This window comes from Pseudorca crassidens, chromosome 3 (genome assembly GCF_039906515.1).
Source record: "Pseudorca crassidens isolate mPseCra1 chromosome 3, mPseCra1.hap1, whole genome shotgun sequence".
NCBI classification, from domain to species: domain Eukaryota; kingdom Metazoa; phylum Chordata; class Mammalia; order Artiodactyla; family Delphinidae; genus Pseudorca; species Pseudorca crassidens.
The window spans coordinates 141,701,365-141,719,560 of record NC_090298.1 but is presented as its reverse complement, the minus strand read 5'-3'; the positions used below and the strand labels follow the sequence as shown (position 1 = coordinate 141,719,560).

The window sequence follows — 18,196 nt, the reverse complement described above, 5'->3', positions numbered from 1 at the left end:
CTACTTGGTGGCAGCATGCATGTATTGCAAGGGCAATTATTGTAGGAATCCAAATGAGTGGAACATTTTAGAATTGGAAGACTACATACAGATCATCTAGTCAAGCTTCCAACTATTATAGTTGTGAAAACTAAGGCCCATATAAAAGAAATGATTTATCTCCAAAGAGCGTTAGTGAAAGAGTATGAAATTAAAAATATCTCTGAACTTTTAATTTAGTGCTGTTTTTATTAATCTCATGTATTAGCTTAAACTTCAGTGTGACAGATTTGGGATTGAATTCTTGCTCAGATTTACTGATTGCGTGCCTTTTAGTAAGTTACTAAAACACTTTTTTACAAAAAAATAGATTTATTTATTTATTTTTGGCTGCGTTGGCTCTTCCTTGCTATGCGCGGGCTTTCTCTAGTTGCGGTGAGCGGGGGCTACTCTTTGTTACGGTGCGCGGGCTTCTCATCGTGGTGGCTTCTCTTTGTTGCTGAGCGCGGGGTCTAGGTGTGTGGGCTTCAGTAGTTGTGGTTCACGGGCTCTAGAGTGCAGGCTCAGTAGTTGTGGCGCATGCTCTTAGTTGCTCCGTGGCATGTGGGAGCTTCCCGGACCAGGGCTCAAACCCGCGTCCCCTGCACTGGCAGGCAGATTCTTAACCACTGCGCCACCAGGGAAGCCCTACTAAAACACTTTTAACTTCGCTTTTCACATATGTAAAATGGTGAGCCTTGGCTGATATAGAATATGAGATAACCTAGCACTGTTCTTAACACATACACGTAGTTAACATTTTTTGGCTCTCATCCCTCTTAAACAGCCTCTATCCTCTTAACAATGAAAGTGTGTTTCAGCTAGCAAAGCACCCCAGAGCTGACCACATTCTGGCAAGAGATATAGGATTCTTTTTCTTGCTGGTGGTTCTTTATACCTGATATTTGAACTGCACTGAAACATGAACATCTCTTGTTTATACTGTATTAATGGATTGATGAATTTAATAATTTGATAGATGAATTTTAAAAAGTAATATGCAGGAAAAAAAGTAATATGCAGGAATTGAGCTGCCTTACTCTCAAGAAATATAATTCGATAGTGGTGGCTAAAACGATAAACAGTGTTTGCACAGGGAGTCCATATTGGATGTGAACTACCTGTACTCCCATTCGTCTATTAAGAATAAATAGAATCCTTTCAAAATCTGTTTTAAAGCGCAGTTATTTCCTTCTGACTCATTTAAGTTACCTGCAAGAAAAAGACAATCTCCTGAATCCTTGCTTAAAAGGCTTTTAATATAAAGCAGATAAATTTTTGCAACATTTCCCAAACTTTTCATTATCAAATTGGCTGAGGCTTCTCAACGATTATCATTTCACAACAATATCTCCATTTTCACCTTTTTTAAAGGAGTTGGCCTCGTAGATGTGCCCTTAAAACAGAGCTTCACTCTCAACTTATTTTAAATTTTGTATTCAAACAGTATGAAGAAAACAGGATCAGGGAATTCAGCCATAAAAGTGAATGGATTACTGATACATGCTACATCATGGATGCAACTAAGTGAACGAAGTCAGGCACAAAAGGCTCTATATTGTATGGTTCCATTTATATGAAATGTCCAGCAGTGGCAAATCCATACACACGGAAAATATTATACATTAGTGGTTTCCAGGGGTTTGGAAGAGAGGGAAATAGGGAATGACTCCTCAAAATGGGTGTATGTTTCCTCTTGGGGTGATGAAAATGTTTTGTAGTTGGACAGTGGTGATAGTTGCACAACATTGTGACAGTAGTAAATTCCACTGAATGGTACAGTGAATTGTAAAATGATCAAAATGGTGAATTTTGTGTTATGTTCATTTTACTACAATAAAAAGGAGAAAGAATTAGGGAAAGACTTAGAGTTTGGGAAACTAAGGTGAACTGATCAAGAAAAAGACAGCTCTACTGTTCAGTGTTCTCTCAGCTCTCCCAGTGCATTAATCCTCAGCAAAAAGTAGCCTGAACTTGTCGATGATAGTCATTCAACACAGTCCAGGGAAAAGTAAATAAAATAAAACCCAACTCTTCTTCTTTAGCACATCTATGAAAGGTTAACTTGCTGCTCAGCCACGTGGACATTCATGAAATCGTTTCACTTTAGGTGTCCTCTACTTCAGTACTTTACTCACAGCTCATTCACACCTGTAGGCAACAGCATTCCTTAATTGGATGGAATCTGCAGTGCTGGTTGTGATCGGTCTCATGAAAAGAAAAGGGAAGGAGGAAAAAGCCTCCACATTGACTTGGTGGTCTTGACGAAATGGATGCAGAAGACAGCTTGAGTGTCAAACTGGAAACTGTTATTTTCCTTTTCCTTTTCTTTTTATCTTTCCTATGAGGTCTTCTGCCCACTTCCCACCCCCGTCTCTCAAACAGGAAAGACACTAATTAGCTGCTTTTTTGTGTTTTTGGTAAAACACCTATTGTTTTGCGTTTCTTGTTGTTCGGTTTTTACTGCCAAATGAGCTTCAGTGATTGATGTAGGGGGTCTCTTGGGAACTTAACATTTTCCAGTTTAAGTGGAAAAGCGTTTTTGTTTGAATTGGCTTTTACTGGGTGCTTCAAGGTTTGCTCTTGGCTCTTTGAAGGGGGACTAGATAACACTGTGTTTCCTTTGAGGTTCCGTTCCAATGAAGAAAGGATCCTATGTCCTGGGCACTTTTTGTTGATTTTGCTGTGTGTCCTCTCTAATAGCCAGATGCAGATTCCAGGAAAATGACTTATAAATGAATATAAGTAATCTAATATTTTTACAATTTGCTTTGGCCATACTCCTGGTCTTATTCTACTTGTAGCAGATGGCTTTAAAGAGCATTAGCTATGTATATATTAAAAATAATATGAATATACCAATATTAAATATTATATTGATGTATAAATGTAATATACTAATATTTATATTAGTGTATAACAATTATGTATTATATTAATATATATTTTTGCCTAGCATATATTATAGACAAAATATATGAGTAATGAAATGTATTTATATCGTTAATATGTTCATAATATTAATATGATATATCCTGTAATATTGATTTTAAAACAATTATATCATAATATATAAATATATAATTATTATTATCTGATATAATACACTATAGTTAATATATTCTATAGAACACAATATATAATGTATTAGTATAATTGTATTATATAATATAAATATAATACATATATAAAACTATATATCTTTTGGTTATACATTACACATACGAGTATGTATAGCTAATTATAATTTTATTTACATAGGAATCTGGTCATCATAACAATTGATGTAAAAATATGCAATATTTTCAATCAAATGGGCCTTAACCTCACTACCTACACATAACTACTTTTAAAATCTTGAACCCTGTCTAACTCATGCTTCCATATCTCTCAACCTGCTTTTCTACACATGCACGTAGACACACATTTCTACACGATATATATGTATACTACCAGTTTTCAGTTCAATGTATATAAATATATAATATATAATGATATTCCTGTGTATGTATACAAATATAAATCAAAGGTATGTGTATAGGTATGTATTTCATATGTTTCTATAAATATATCATACAAATAATGTATGTGTATATAAATACATGACTGTATACATACATACACAGAAATACACTTATTTAAACAAAAGGGACCTAAATAAACATAGTTCTCTAAGAATAAAAGGTTATGTCTCACTCTTTCAATAACAGTTTATAGTTTTCTACTGTATGTGCTTCTATAATTGTTATGAGCATTTCCCATTTTTGTTGAATGTTAAGTTGTTTTAATTTTTTGCCTTTTTTTGTTTTTTGTTTGTTTGTTTTTTTGGTACGTAGGCCTCTCACTGTTGTGGCCTCTCCCGTTGCAGAGCACAGGCTCCGGACGCACAGGCTCAGCGGCCATGGCTCACGGGCCCAGCCGCTCCACGGCATGTGCGATCTTCCCGGACCGGGGCACGAACCCGTGTCCCCTGCATCGGCAGGCGGACTCTCAACCACCGCGCCACCAGGTAAGCCCAGTTTTTTGCCATTATTAATGAAGTTCTGAAGAATACGGTGGGCAAGATTACTTGAAAAACTCTCCTAAAAGAAAAGGGTTAGGTATGCTAGGTTAAATGTACACAACTTATTTTTAAGTGCGTGGTTGATTTTGGAAGTGTGCAGTCGAAATGTCCAGGACCCATGAAGGAAGGGTGGTCCATGTGTGAGAGTTATAGCTCTATTAAGAGTGGATTGAAGATCTTGATAGCTTAGAACAGAAGCTGGAAATCCTGTTTTTATGGAGCCAAATGGCAAATATTTTAGGCTTTGTAGACCAAAGAGGCAAAATTGAGGATATTATTTAGGTACTTAGGTAACCATTTAAAATGCTACCAGTTAAAACGTGAAAATTATTCATAGCTCATAGGCCATAAAAAATAGGCAGCTGTCTGGATTTGGAATACAGGCCGTAGTTGAATGACACACCTGGTATAGAGACTTGTTTTTAAATGGCCATGACCACATGGGAGGCAGGAGGTAAGACTCCATCCCTACTAGATGGGAAGTTAGAACTAAACCTATCTATCCCTGGCTTCACGTTTAATGAAAGGGTGTGCCAGGAGAAAAACATATCTGCTGGCAAAGGGAGACTAAGAGCAAATTCTCTTGGCCTCTGCTCTGGGTAGGAAACAGGTAGGAAATCTTGAGAATTCTGAACCGCAGATCTGTGTTCACAGTGTTTGGGTTGCAAATTTATTTGCGGTCTTGCAAACAGAAGCTAAGAAATTAACTTACAATGCTCCCAAATCGGTGGTATTCCAAACACAAAACTAAACCCTTTCTGGAGAGGTAGACCTTCAACACAGGCCTATAGCGTTCCCACAGATAAAGTTTAGCTAAACGTGAGCTCATGATCTAAATTTACACAATAATGAAGAAATCAGCTACAAGTGGAGAGAATCAGCAAAAACAATCAATAGCAGAATTAAATTCCCAAGGCCATCCATCAGATGTTGGAATAATCAGGTGCCAGGCAGAAAATATACATAAAACTAGAACTGAAACAAGGAGCAAGGATGTTTTAAAAGACTGGGTAGGATCTTTCAAACATTTTTAGAGTACATGTCATTGTTAAAGCTAAAAACTCGAAGGTCGTGTAATACAGCAGATTAATCGTGGAGAAGAGTGAAATTATGCTGTTTTTAAAAATATGGCAGGTCAGATTTCCTGCCTAATTATATAAGTTGATTTATCTTTAAAAATACACAGTATTTTAAAGACTTATTGGCTGTAAAATAAGTTAAGGGTATTTCAAAGGGCTTCTCTGCAAAGAGAAGTGAGAAGTAGCAAAACACAGAAAGTCGAGGGGAAAAAATGTCAATATATACATGGCTATAGGGTGAACTAAGCCTTAGGCCAGCAACGATGAGGAGGAGCTGACCCTTAGATACGTACAACTAAGCTGGAACCTTCAAAAAGTTCAACTGTTTATAAGTCAAAAAATTTATTAAAATTAATAACCAAGTGTTTTAATTGACATCAGAAGAGTAAAACAATAAACCCTGAGAACATAGAAAAATAGACAGTAAAGATATGAGCAGAACTTAATAAAACAGAAAAAAGTATAAAATTGAGGTGATTTAGTAAGTCAAAAGAATATTCTTTGAAAAGATTTAAAAAAACAAACTTTGATTAAGCAAAACAAAAACGTAAGTAAACAATATACAGAAAGAATCAGGACAATGTTATAGCAGAGAGTACAAACAGAGAATATATGAAATGCCAGTAAATTTGAACATTTCTGTAAAGTGGACAATTTCCTAGCTCCTAAAGTTTACCAAAACTGACACAAGCGGAAATTTGTAGCTGGAGTTCTTACACCAGTAAAGGAATTAAGTCAATAGTTCACAAGCTTTCACCAAGAAAATACCAGACCCGGCCAGATCATTTGGGAGGTGAATTCTATCCAACTTCTGTTAAACAGATAACATCAATATTAACAAAGAAAAACTTCTAGGGAGTAGCAAAGGAAGAATGCTCCTTTATTCATCTTATGAAGTCTATATAATCCTAATACTGAAAATAGATTAGGACTGTAAGGAAAAAGAAATTTACAGGTCAAATTTACTTGTAAATATAAAAGGAAAAATTTTAAACTATGATATTAGCTACCCACGTTCACTAGAGTAAGAAAAAGCACGAGCAAGTTAGGTCATCCAATGTAGTTTAATGTCAAGAATATATATCAATAGATTGAAATCACCACATTTTATTTCTTTCATGTGTCTCTTTAAAAAATTGGTAAGTACTTATATTGATCTCTCTTGTGCTAGGCACTGTGCCAAGTCACTTACATATTTACTCCTTTAAACCTTCTATCATCCCTGGGGGAAAGTTCTATTTTGCTTCCATTTCTTAGTTAAGACTCTAACCCCCAGGAAAGTAAAGCAACATTTGTAAGTTTTTGTGGATGGTCAGTGACGGGACCAGTACAGGAACATCCAAAGTCTGTGCTTGGAAACAGTGCCCCATGTTGACACTCACATTACAGATGAAAGGAAAGGAACCATGCACTTACATTATAGATTAATACCCACATAACAGGTTAAAAGCAAAAGAAACATGTGCTTCTCTCAAAGGTTGTAAAGAAGGCATATCCATTTCTAAATATATTTCCCAATTTCTTTTGCTTGTTTTCTGACCTTTGTAGTGCATTTTGCCATGAGGAAAATTTTAATTCTTATATAATTAAATGTATCCTTTTTTCTTTGTATCTTAGAAAGGTATTCCTCATGAATAATTTATTTCAAGTCTCCCAGGTTTCTGATACTTTTACACTTTCATTATTTTTTAACTTTTAACTGGTTGCTGTATCTAGAATTTAGTAATTCTATGATAGCCATATTTTCCCACTTTTGTTGAATAATTTTTGCTACTGATCCAAAACGTGAATTTTATTTTAATCTCAATTCTCTTATGCTCTTGCATCTAATTTTAAGATGCTTCCTATTCCACTGGTTGTTTTGTCTATCTAAAACAAAATGCTACCTTAAAAATAATGAAATTATAATATAATAAATGTCATTAGTAAACAGAATACAATATATAATAAATAGCATAATATAAAATAACAAAATATAATTTACCATATAACAAGGTCAAAGGAGAGCAAAAGTATACAATCACTTGAAATATCCCCCAAAAGATATTTTATAAAATTCAATATTCATTTGTAATTTAAAAGAAAGAGTAAAAAAGGGATTGATGAATGCTTCCAAAGTAAGAAGAAATTATATGTCTAAAAGAGAAAGAGGTAAGTGACAGACTTTAGTAACACTGGCAATAAATGCAGGACAAGATGAGGATGCCTGATATAATGTTAAAGAAAAAGTATTATGTAACATTGTGTTTGCAGCACTGATGAGTTCAGTGAAAAGAGAATCTCATAGAAAAGAGTATCTCGTTCTTCTTAATGTATGTACACTTGTCCATTGCATGAACATAACAGCTTATTTAACCAATATGTTACTGATCTGCATCTGGATTTCTAGGTTTTCATGGAATTTTATTATGCACAGTTGTTTCAAACACTAGGACTTCCTCTTATGTTTATATCTTTTGAAAGAAACAATATCTCCACAGATGATTTATCTGTGCTGGCTGCTAGCTGACTTTGGGTACTTCTCAGTTCTTCCCTTTACCTTCCTAGTCAATATGAAAACGGAAGGCAAGAAGGTCTCCTGTTTAGAGACTGTAAAGATGGGTCTTGGTGATAAAGTCTTGGTGGTAAAGGCTAAAAGTATTAACCCAGAACAAATGTTTTTCCAACTGTAACTGTGTGTGATTCCCTTGGCTTGATTCCATAGAGGATGTAAGACAAGACTGTAGAATCTGCCCTCAAAGTGCTTCCAGTAGGATGAGCTAAGTCAAGTATGGTGGCATATCTAATTCAAGACAAAATATCACGTCTCCTTTTCTCTCCTGGCAAAACTTGGTGGAGTGAATGTAGAAGTCACTGTATGCTTTAAATTAAAGCAACACAATAAATCTTGTATTGGAAGGTGATTATTCTGGTCTCTTCGTGGAGATGAATTGGAAATTGTCTAGAAGAAGGAAAATTAGGTTAACCAAAGTTAAACTCATAAAAAATTGAGCATTAATTAAATATCTGTGGTCTATGTTTCTGTTTGATCATAATTTCTCCCAATTTATAGACCTCTTTGATACCTGATTAATCCTTGTCAAAGATGCAGTTAACAATGATTATTACTGTGTATTAGGTTTTGCCTGGGCCCTGAAGAAACTATCCTAAATCACCAGCTATGATTGTCACTTGATTTCCTCACAGAGAACAATCAGAACTCCTTGTCTTAAGTAGCTTGGGATGTGAAACTAGTTAGTCTCTTAGATACTGTTAGAGGACCCTACAGAGCCCATTGGTGAAAGTTTGGAAAACACTGGGCTTCTTAAAATTGATTCTTGTAGTGCTTCAGGAAGGATCACTGAACCAAAAGGATAATGGTGTTTCTGGTTCTGTTGTTAGTGTTCTCCATGGAAACATTGCTGAAGCTTCTGGACTCAATTTCCTTCCCCATGTGTGAATGTCACTGAAAATATCCAACTCCATTCTATCCCCATGTAACTTCAGAAATTAAGCAAAATGAAGACTCAAAATTCATTTCAAATAATGAAATGAATATATAACGTAGAATGGAACTGGGAAAATACATGGTTTAAATTCTGGAAAGTACCAACTATACAATTCTGGATAAGTTGCTTCATCTTGCTTAGTCTAATTTAATGCCCATCTCACAGGATGTTATGATGATTAATTTAATATCTTTGTATAACGTACAGTGTTATGTAATTTCTTCTTGTTTTTCTTGAGTAAATTCATATCCTTAAGCAACTCACTGTAAACAATAGTTACTTGCTTAAATTACTCTTATCTTCTATTATCAGCTGAATTGTGTCCTGCTCTAGTTGATATGTGGAAGTCTTAACCCCCAATACCTGGTAATATGACTGTATTTGGAGATAAGGCCCTTAAATAGGTAACTGAGGTCAAATGAGGTCAAATGTGTGGGCTCTAATCCAATGACTGGTGTCCTTATAAAAAGAAAATATTAGGACACAGACATGCACAGAGAGAAGATCATGTGAAGACAGAAGGAAAACATGGCATCTACAAACCCAGAAGAGATACTTGAGAAGAAATCAATCCTGCTGACACCTTATGTCAGATTTCTAGCCTCTAGACCTGTGAGTGAGTAAATTTCTGTTGTTTAACCTCCTCAGTCTCTGGTACTTTGTCATGGCAGCTCTAGGAAACTAATACAACTTTTTATGGCCTCCTTGTCTCAAGTTGAAAGTTCAATATTTGGCATCATAGCTAGGAAACAAAAATATCATCTACATTCCTTGTTGTAGCCTTTCTTCCCCATTCTCATTGCTAGTAATTTCCATATTTGGGTCTGTTTGCTGTGCCTTGTAAACAGAGCGTTACGCTCATTTCTGGTCTTACTGCTAATATACAGTAAATGTGCAGATACTGAATAGATTTTGGAGAAGTGCAGCATATAGTTGGCACATGTGTGTATGTGTGTGTATTCATATAATTTATACTTTTTCTCTATTTTCTTCCTTTGGTGAGCTAAGATTCTCTGCTTTTGTGACTAGTACTCCTGAATACTAATCACTGAATTTAATTCACCAAAAATTGCCAAAAATAATAATAATATGGGGAAAGAGAGAGTGATAGAGGGAGAAGAACAAACAATCAGGCAAGGGCAGTACTGTGAATTATTAGGGTCTTATTAATAGGATTATATTAGTCTAGAGGAAATGACTGTAAATATCATCAGTGAGCCCAGTTGGTCTTTACTGACTGCTAGACACATCCCTGAGTTCTGTTCTTAGTCTCCAACTGTGTGATTACTACTGTCTGGAAGTATCATTTGAACAACTAAAGTCACTTAATGGAAAAGGAATATGTCTTTAGAGAATCAACAGTAATTTTTCTATCTGATTACAAAGGACTGTTGACTGTCTGGAAACCTCAGTCATATTTGTAAGCAGGAAAGCATTGGCTATTAAAAGTGGATGATGTAAAGAGATGAGCAGAAACTTTGGCGATAGGTATACCCGGATTTAATTCTCACTCCTACCGCTTGGCAGCTGGATAACATTAGGCAAGTTTCATACCTCCGTGAAATTCACTTAATTCAGTCTGTAAAATGGCATAATAACTTATTATAGCATCCTTTTAGGAATTTTAAATCAGTTATTGAAATAAAAGTACACAATATATAGACAAGTATGGATTCCTCAATAGGTGTTTGACCTTTCATTTCTCCAGTATCCCACCCGCATCAAATAAAGAAAAATACTTTTTAAACTTTACAAATATTTCATTGTTCTAAAGTTAAAGCCATTAAAAATAGAAATAATCAAATGGCCTATCATACCATTAGAAGAAAAAAAAAGTGTTCATAAGAGTTCCATATTAGAATACAAATTTTCCTTAGGCACCTGTTGATGTATGCTCTTCTGCTCTTTACAATAAATAATTAAATTTAAAAGACTTAATTCCTCACTTTTAAGACCTTATTAGTTTACAAATTACATATTGACCTATGCTACATTTTATACCGACCCATGCTAATGAATTCAATACAGAAAACAAAAAACACTGCACTCAAGCAAACTACATATATATATATATATATATATATATATATATATATATATATATATATATATATATTACCTAAATGCATTTATATCCTACCATATCTCATAAAGCATTGTGGTAACTCACCGGAATACAGACAATCAAATATAATGGCAAAAGCACTTAATATAAACAGGGCCAAGGAAACATAGAAGATGAAGAAAAGATGAGGGAAATGTGAACAGGAGGAAGTGTAGTTAATCGAGTTGTATGTTTTGACCTTAAGATTCTCTGTGTGGGGACTTCCCTGGTGGCACAGTGGTTGGGAATCCTCCTGCCAGTGTAGGGGACATGGGTTCGGGCCCTGGTCTGGGAAGATCCCACATGCCGCGGAGCAACTAAGCCCGTGCGCCACAACTACTGAGCCTGTGCTCTAGGGCCACTGAGCCACAACTACTGAAGCCCGCGTGCCACAACTACTGAAACCCTAGCGCCTAGAGCCCGTGCTCCGCAACGAGAGAAGCCACGGCAATGAGGAGCCCGCACACCACAATGTAGAGTAGCCCCCACTCGCCCCAACTAGAGAAAGCCCATGTGCAGCAACAAAGACCCAACACAGCCAAAAATAAATAAATTTATTAAAAAAAAGATTCTCTGTGGATAAAACAACATGTAAATAATTGGTTACAAAGCCATGTTATTTGAAGGTGCCAGACTGCACATTAACAGTCTGACACAAAGGGACAGCACAGGAAAACTATTCAAAGATAAAGATTTTTAAATCTTTGCAGTTTGAAACCTTTTAGAGCAAGTATAATGAGCTCGACACACATTTCAACACTCCACGTGTTAATCACATTTTCAAAGCATGTCTCAAAGTCATTGGAAATAGTTGCTGTCTCTGTCTCTGATATGTAAAACAGACCTCTGATGTGTAAAAGTCAGGAGGTATTGATATCCACTTTTTGGCATCTGAACAGGAAACAAAGTTGTTTCGCAGTGATAATAAAGAATGAAGTAAATGCAACAGTCAAATAAAAGACAAAGTACTGAGGGAATGTATTAACAAAACGAATCCAACTAAATTCTGGTGACCTGGGGCCTACGATTGTACACACTGCATGGAAATACCCCAGCCTAAATACTGGCATAGGAGGAAGGGTACTGCTAAGCCCATCACAGTATAATCCTTTTAAATGTCCCTTTCAAGGTTGTCTCCACTCAACACTGAGTATAGGAAAACTTCCCATCAGGCAGAAACACTGGCTGCGCAATGATTGACCAAGAAATTAACACACTAATGAATAAATGATGCTAATTTATTTCTATCCCTGACAACGGGAAACAGCACACACTCTGTGTCAATGGTATGTCCTCTTTCCCACTTTTCTAAGTGGTCAAGTATGTTTTTCCCTTCATTGCTTTATATCATGTGTGGCAGGCATGATGGGAAATGGCTACCAATGGTTCTGTTATTGATTTCTACCTTCATTTCACTGTGGCTAAAGAAGATACTTTGTATGATTTCAGTTTCTTAACAATGTATTGGTACTTGTATTGTGGCGTAACATATGGTCTTTCCTGGAGAATGTTCCATGTGTACTTGAGAAAAATGTGTATTCTGCTGTTGTTGAGTGGAGTGATCTATATATGGCTGTTAGGTTTAGTCGGTTAAATGTGTTATTCAGTCCCCCTACCTCTCTACTGATCTTCTGTCTAGATGTGTTATCCATTATTGAAAGCAAGGTATTGATCTCCAACTATTATTTTAGAACTATCTATTTCTTCCTTCAATTCTGTCAATGTCTGCTTCACATATTTGGGGGATGTTTGGTACATATATGTTTATAGTTGTTATATCTTCTTGATAGATTGAACTTGTTATCAACATATAGTGGCCTCCTTTTCCTCTTGTGATAGTTTTTGATTTAAAGTTTATTTTGTGTGATATTAACATAGCCATCCCAGATCTATCTTCCTTCCTTCCTTCCTTCCTTCCTTCCATCCTTCCTTCCTTCCTTTTTCTTTCTCTCTCTTTATTTCTTTTTGTTACTATTTGCATGGGATATTTTATTCTGTGCTTTAACTTTCAACCAACTTGTGTCTCTTGAAATCAAGTGAGTTTTTTGCGGACAGCATATACTTGGATTATGGATGTTTTTAAGGTCCATTCTGCCAATATTTATCGTTTTATTGGACAGCTTAATCCACTTTTTCAAAAATTACTGATGAGGAAGAACTTAATTCTGTCTGTTTCCTGGCTGTTTTCTGTATGTCTTATGCATTTTTTGCCCCTCATTTACTCCATTACTGACTTCTTCTGTGCTTAGCCGATTTTGTTGTAGTGAACTCTTGATTCCTTTTTCATTTCTTTTTGCATATAGTCTATTGATATTTTCTTTGTGGTTATCAAGAAGGTTACATTTACCCTTCTAAAGTTCAACCAATATCGTTTGAATTGGAACCAACTTCAATAGCACACAGAAACTCTGTTCCTCTACAGTTCCATTCCTCCTCCTTACATTATTGTTGTCACAAATTACACCTTTATACTTTGTGAGCCCAATAACATGGATTTATGATTATTTTATGCATTTGTTTTTTCAATCATGTAAGAAATGAAAACTAGCGTTACAAGCCAGTAGCACAATACTGGCTTTAGTATCTGCCCATGGAGATTTCTATTTCTTTATACAGCTTCGAGTTGCTGTCTAGTGTCCTCTCATTTCAAGCTGAAGGTTCAATTTAGCATTTGTCATCGGGCAGTGTTAGGAAGTTGTAAAACAAACGCCCTCAGCCTTTGTTCATCTGGGAATGTGTTAACTTCTCCCTAAGTTTTGAAACCAGTTTGGGCAAATATAGAATTCTTGGTGGACAATTTTTTTCCTTCAGCACTTTAAATATGTCTGGCCTCTTGCTTCCGTGGTTTCAGATAGGAAATTAGCTGTGAATCTTTTTGAGGATCCCTGCTTTGTAACAAATTTGTTTTTTCTTTCTCCTTTGGGAGTAAAGATTCTTTCTCTGTCTTTTGGCATCTGAGAGTTTGATTATATTGTTTCTTGTTGTGGCGTTCCTTGAGTTTCTCTTAGTCCTGAAATCAGGCAAAGATATACAGCAACCAAACACATACTGAACCAGGGAAGAGGCAATTTGAAAATGGCAGGAAAGATTTGTGGCAATTTTACTTGCCCTTGCCCCATCTACTCTTAGTGTAGTGGTGGTCTTAAAGTGGTGGGGTCTTAATGCAGTGATAGTCTTAAAGTAGCAGCAGACCATTCCTAGTATGGGACCCTCAATCCTGCTTCAGGAGGGAGCAGAAGAGACCGTACTCTCGGATTATTATGTGTATCTGTTCTAACCTGTCTGGGAGCTACCTGAAGGACTGACACAAGATACTTATCTCTGTCTTAGCTAACCTGGAACACAGTCTGGAAAAGCAGCGGTCATTGCTCAAAAAAAGTGCAAGGTGAACTAACAAAGCACAGATGGCTGGGGCAGAAGACTGTGCATTGAAATACAATAGACCACATAAGATGCAGGAGCAAAAGTTGGGGGAGATTCTTTGGGAACTTAGAACATGCAAAAAGTACACATGTGTCCAGAGAAATTAAGAAAGCCACAAGCATACTCAAGATAAGATGCATGTTCTGAAAACACCAGAGGAGTCTCTAAGCTTTTACCATGGGCTGAGCCCTGAACTCAGTGCAGGTCAGCTAAATGTTGAAGGAGTGATCCAGCAATCTGCACAATGGGGAGAGGTGTGTGGTTTTGAGTGTGCATGTGGATGTGCTTGTGTATATTTGTTTTTGTTTGTCTTAGGTGCAGGAATTCAAGGACATCTCTGTCAAAACATTAGCTAAACATGAACTAAAGGAACAGAGACTTCAGTGCCTACATACGATAAGGAGTACACTCATTGCAAAACTAGTTTGGAAAGGTCCTCAAACAAACAGGCTACTACAGCCTTCAACAATCCAAGCCAAGAAAACCCTGGGAAAGTGGGAGAATCTGATTTCCATAGACACCACATTATAATATTTGAAAGCCAAATGTTCAACCAAAAAACTCACAAGGTATACAAAGACATGGAAAAGTATGGTCCATTTAAGAAAACAAATTAATTGATGAAACCATCCCTAAGGAAGCCCAGACTTTTCTCCATTGCATATTCTTGCCTCCTTTGTCATAGATTCATTGACATAAGTGCATGGGTTTCTTTCTGGGCTCTCTATTCTGTTCCAGTGATGGATGTTTTTGTGCCGGTACCATACTGTTTTGATTACTGTAGGTTTGTAGCACAGTCTGAAGCCAGGGAGCATGATTCCTCCAGTTGTGTTCTTCTTTCTCAAGACTGTTTTAGCTATTCAGGATCTTTTGTGTTTCCATACAAACTTTAAAATTATTTGTTCTAGGTCTGTGGAAAATGCCCTTAATATGTTGATACAGACTGCATTGAATCCGTAGATGTCCTTGGGTATGATGGTCATTTTAACAATATTAATTCTTCCAATCCGTGACCATGGTATATCTTTCCAGCTGTTTGTGTCATCTTTCATTTCTTTTATGCGTGTCATATAGTTTCCTGGGTACAGGTCTTTTACCTCCTTAGGCAGGTTTATTCTTATGTATTTTATTCTTTTTTATGTGATTGTAAATGGGATTGTTTCCTTAATTTCTCTTTCTGATAGTTCACTGTGAGTGTATAGAAATACAAAATTTATATATAGAAATCTAGTGTATCCTGCAAATTTACCAAGTTCATGTTTGAGCTCGAATAGTTTTTTGATGGTGTCTTTCAGATTTTCTATGTATCATGCCATCTGCCAACAGTGACAGTTTTACTTTTTCCTTTCCATTTTGGAGTCCTTTTATTTATTTATTTTTTCTTGTCTGATTGCTGTGGCTAGGATTTCCAAAACTCTGTTCAATAAAAGTGGTGAGAGTGGGCATCCTTGTCTTGTTCCTGATCTTACGGGAAATGCTTTCAGCTTTTCACCATTGAGTATGTTAGCTATGGGCTTGTCATATATGGCCTTTATTATGTTGAGGTATGTTCCCTGTATGCGCACTTTCTGGAGAGTTTTTACCATGAATGGATATTGCATTTTTTCAAAAGCTTTTTCTGCATCTATTGAGATGATCGTATGGTTTTTAGTCTTCAATTTGTTACTGTGATGATAAGAGACCTAAGACAGCTACAGAGGCTAAGTGACCTTTCCTTCCCTGAATGGGTAGGTATCCTTGTTCTGCCTTCTAACTGAGTTAGTATCTGAGTAAACAACTGCCAGGTGTCATTTAGTTCACAATACACTGCTGTGGCAATATAGAAATGAATTTGCCTAAGTCATTTGGCTTTTCTCAATTATAGTAAATGAATATACTGAATGAATACTTCAACGTAAGGAAATGTTCTTAAAAATATATTAATGTAGGCAACTTCAGTGGAGAACTGAAAACAAAACAAAACATTCAGGTAAAGGGCTGAAATAAAAGTACACTCAGTTGTATCCAGTTTCCTCTTGTAAATCTCTCTTTTTAATTTGAGTGGACAGTCACTTGAGAATATCTGACTTGGGGCTAAGGAAATCTAAGCCTTCTTGGCCACACTGTATTCTCTTATGTCATTTACTAAAGACACCAGGTGGGCTGCTGAAAAAAGAGTGGGAAAAATCAATCCCTCACATCCAAAGGGCGGCTCTTGAAAATATGTGTGTTGTTGTAGTTATTTTGCTCTTCTGGCCTCAGAAGTTCTAATCTTAACCTTAGCCCCTCATGGAGAGAGACTTTGTAAACCAATTCCCACATTACTCATTATGTGACCGTTGAAAAAGAGCAACCCAGCTCTTTTCCTGTGCTTTCAACCAGTTATCTTCTTCAAAAATCTGTTTGGATTGTGATACCTTAATCTTGCCTGGAAAGGGACTTATGAGAAGGTTCTTATGGTTTGAAAGTTTGGTGCCAGTATCTGCAAAGAAAGAAGAAAGATGTGTTTATCAAACATCCCAATAGTGAAGGTGTGTGAAAGCAACTTTTGAAAAAGTTAATCTGTCAGAGTTTAGCCGTATGATTACATTTTATTTTATTCATTGAAAATAAATAATTATCAATGAATCCTTTCTAGATTTTCTAGTTTCCCAAAGTTCCCTGTATTCACATTCTAAGAGGAAAAATGGTATTTTAAGTCACTGCTCTCCACCTTATATTATTTATGATCACTCCTCGTGACTTCTTCCTTCCAAGAAACGTGATCCTGAGAAGTGTCCTTTGTTTGTCTTTGTGGAATAAGTGATGAGGATGCGTCCTGGAGACCTGTGAGATGTTTAACTTGTGGCATAGTGAAACTAGGATGGAGAGTTCTGGAAAGATCTGGAAAGGTGGCTGGTAGAGTGTGGCCAGATGTGGGAGAAGAGAGACGTACAGAGAGAGGGAGAGGAAATTTTCAGAGGGAGAAAATGAAACAAATAATTAAATAAGTTTTGTTGTGTGGTGTGGGATGCAAGCCTTCCTCTCCCGCTTTCCTTCACAATGTCTTTGTTAAAGACTGTGTTTTTCATTAGTTTTACTAAGATAGGATTTGCCGTTTTGTTTGGATACTGAGAATGGACCCATGGAAACAGTTATATTTGGGTTATCTCTGACTGTCTTTAATGAAGAACATAAATATGGGCCCCACTATCTATGCACATGCTATCACCATGCCTTTTTTGTTCTCTGTTCATATATCTAAGTCCTCTTCTTTCTTTAAGGTCAATCTCAAATCTCATCTGAAATGTACATTTATTGATAGATTCAACCCATAATGAACTGTCCCTTCTTTGTCCTCCTTAGGCTCTGATTATGTATAAAAACTCATGTTTGAACTTAGAGACTGTCCAATATGATATATTAGTTATTTCACCAGCATATGTTATATCCTCAACACAATTATACACTTTTGTGGGGCTGGGATCATATATTCTGTAATTTTTCTCAGTACTTACACTTACTTTGATAAAAAGCACATTCATTCATCTAAACATCATTTATTGGGTGTTAATTAAATATCTCAACTCAGTAAATATTGTTTGAATAAATGCATGCATGAATGAGGGAGTATGCAATAGGTAACCTAATGTACTGCCCAATGTGAGAAAACCAAAAACATAAACACAAAAGCAAGCCAAAAAGTGGACCAGGACTTTCTGTAAAATATCCTGCTTTTTGTTGGATGATGCCATGAAAATCAAGATGCTCCTGAAAGGTCTTAATAGCTGACCAAGAATAGTAAACAATTGAAATTCTCTCAGGCTTCTTCAACCCTATCACTGGACACATTTATACCTCTCCAGAATGGTATTAAAAGAAGAGATTAATAAAGCTTTTATAGATGAGTTGATAAATCTCTAAAGATTTAAGTCTTCATTGCCTCCTAGGTTTTCTCTATTTTGGGTTTCCAAAAGATTTCAATAAACCACAGGATAATTAAAAATTAGACATTATCTTTCTTACCTTGACATTTTTTGATGGTAAACACCTTTTAATTGTC

At 36.1% G+C, this 18,196-nt stretch overlaps 1 pseudogene; it reads right to left on the bottom strand.

Annotated features, from left to right (window-relative positions):
• The window catches only part of LOC137222074 (UDP-N-acetylglucosamine--peptide N-acetylglucosaminyltransferase 110 kDa subunit pseudogene), a 225,515-nt pseudogene that overhangs the window by 20,842 nt on the left and 186,477 nt on the right, over positions 1 to 18,196 (bottom strand).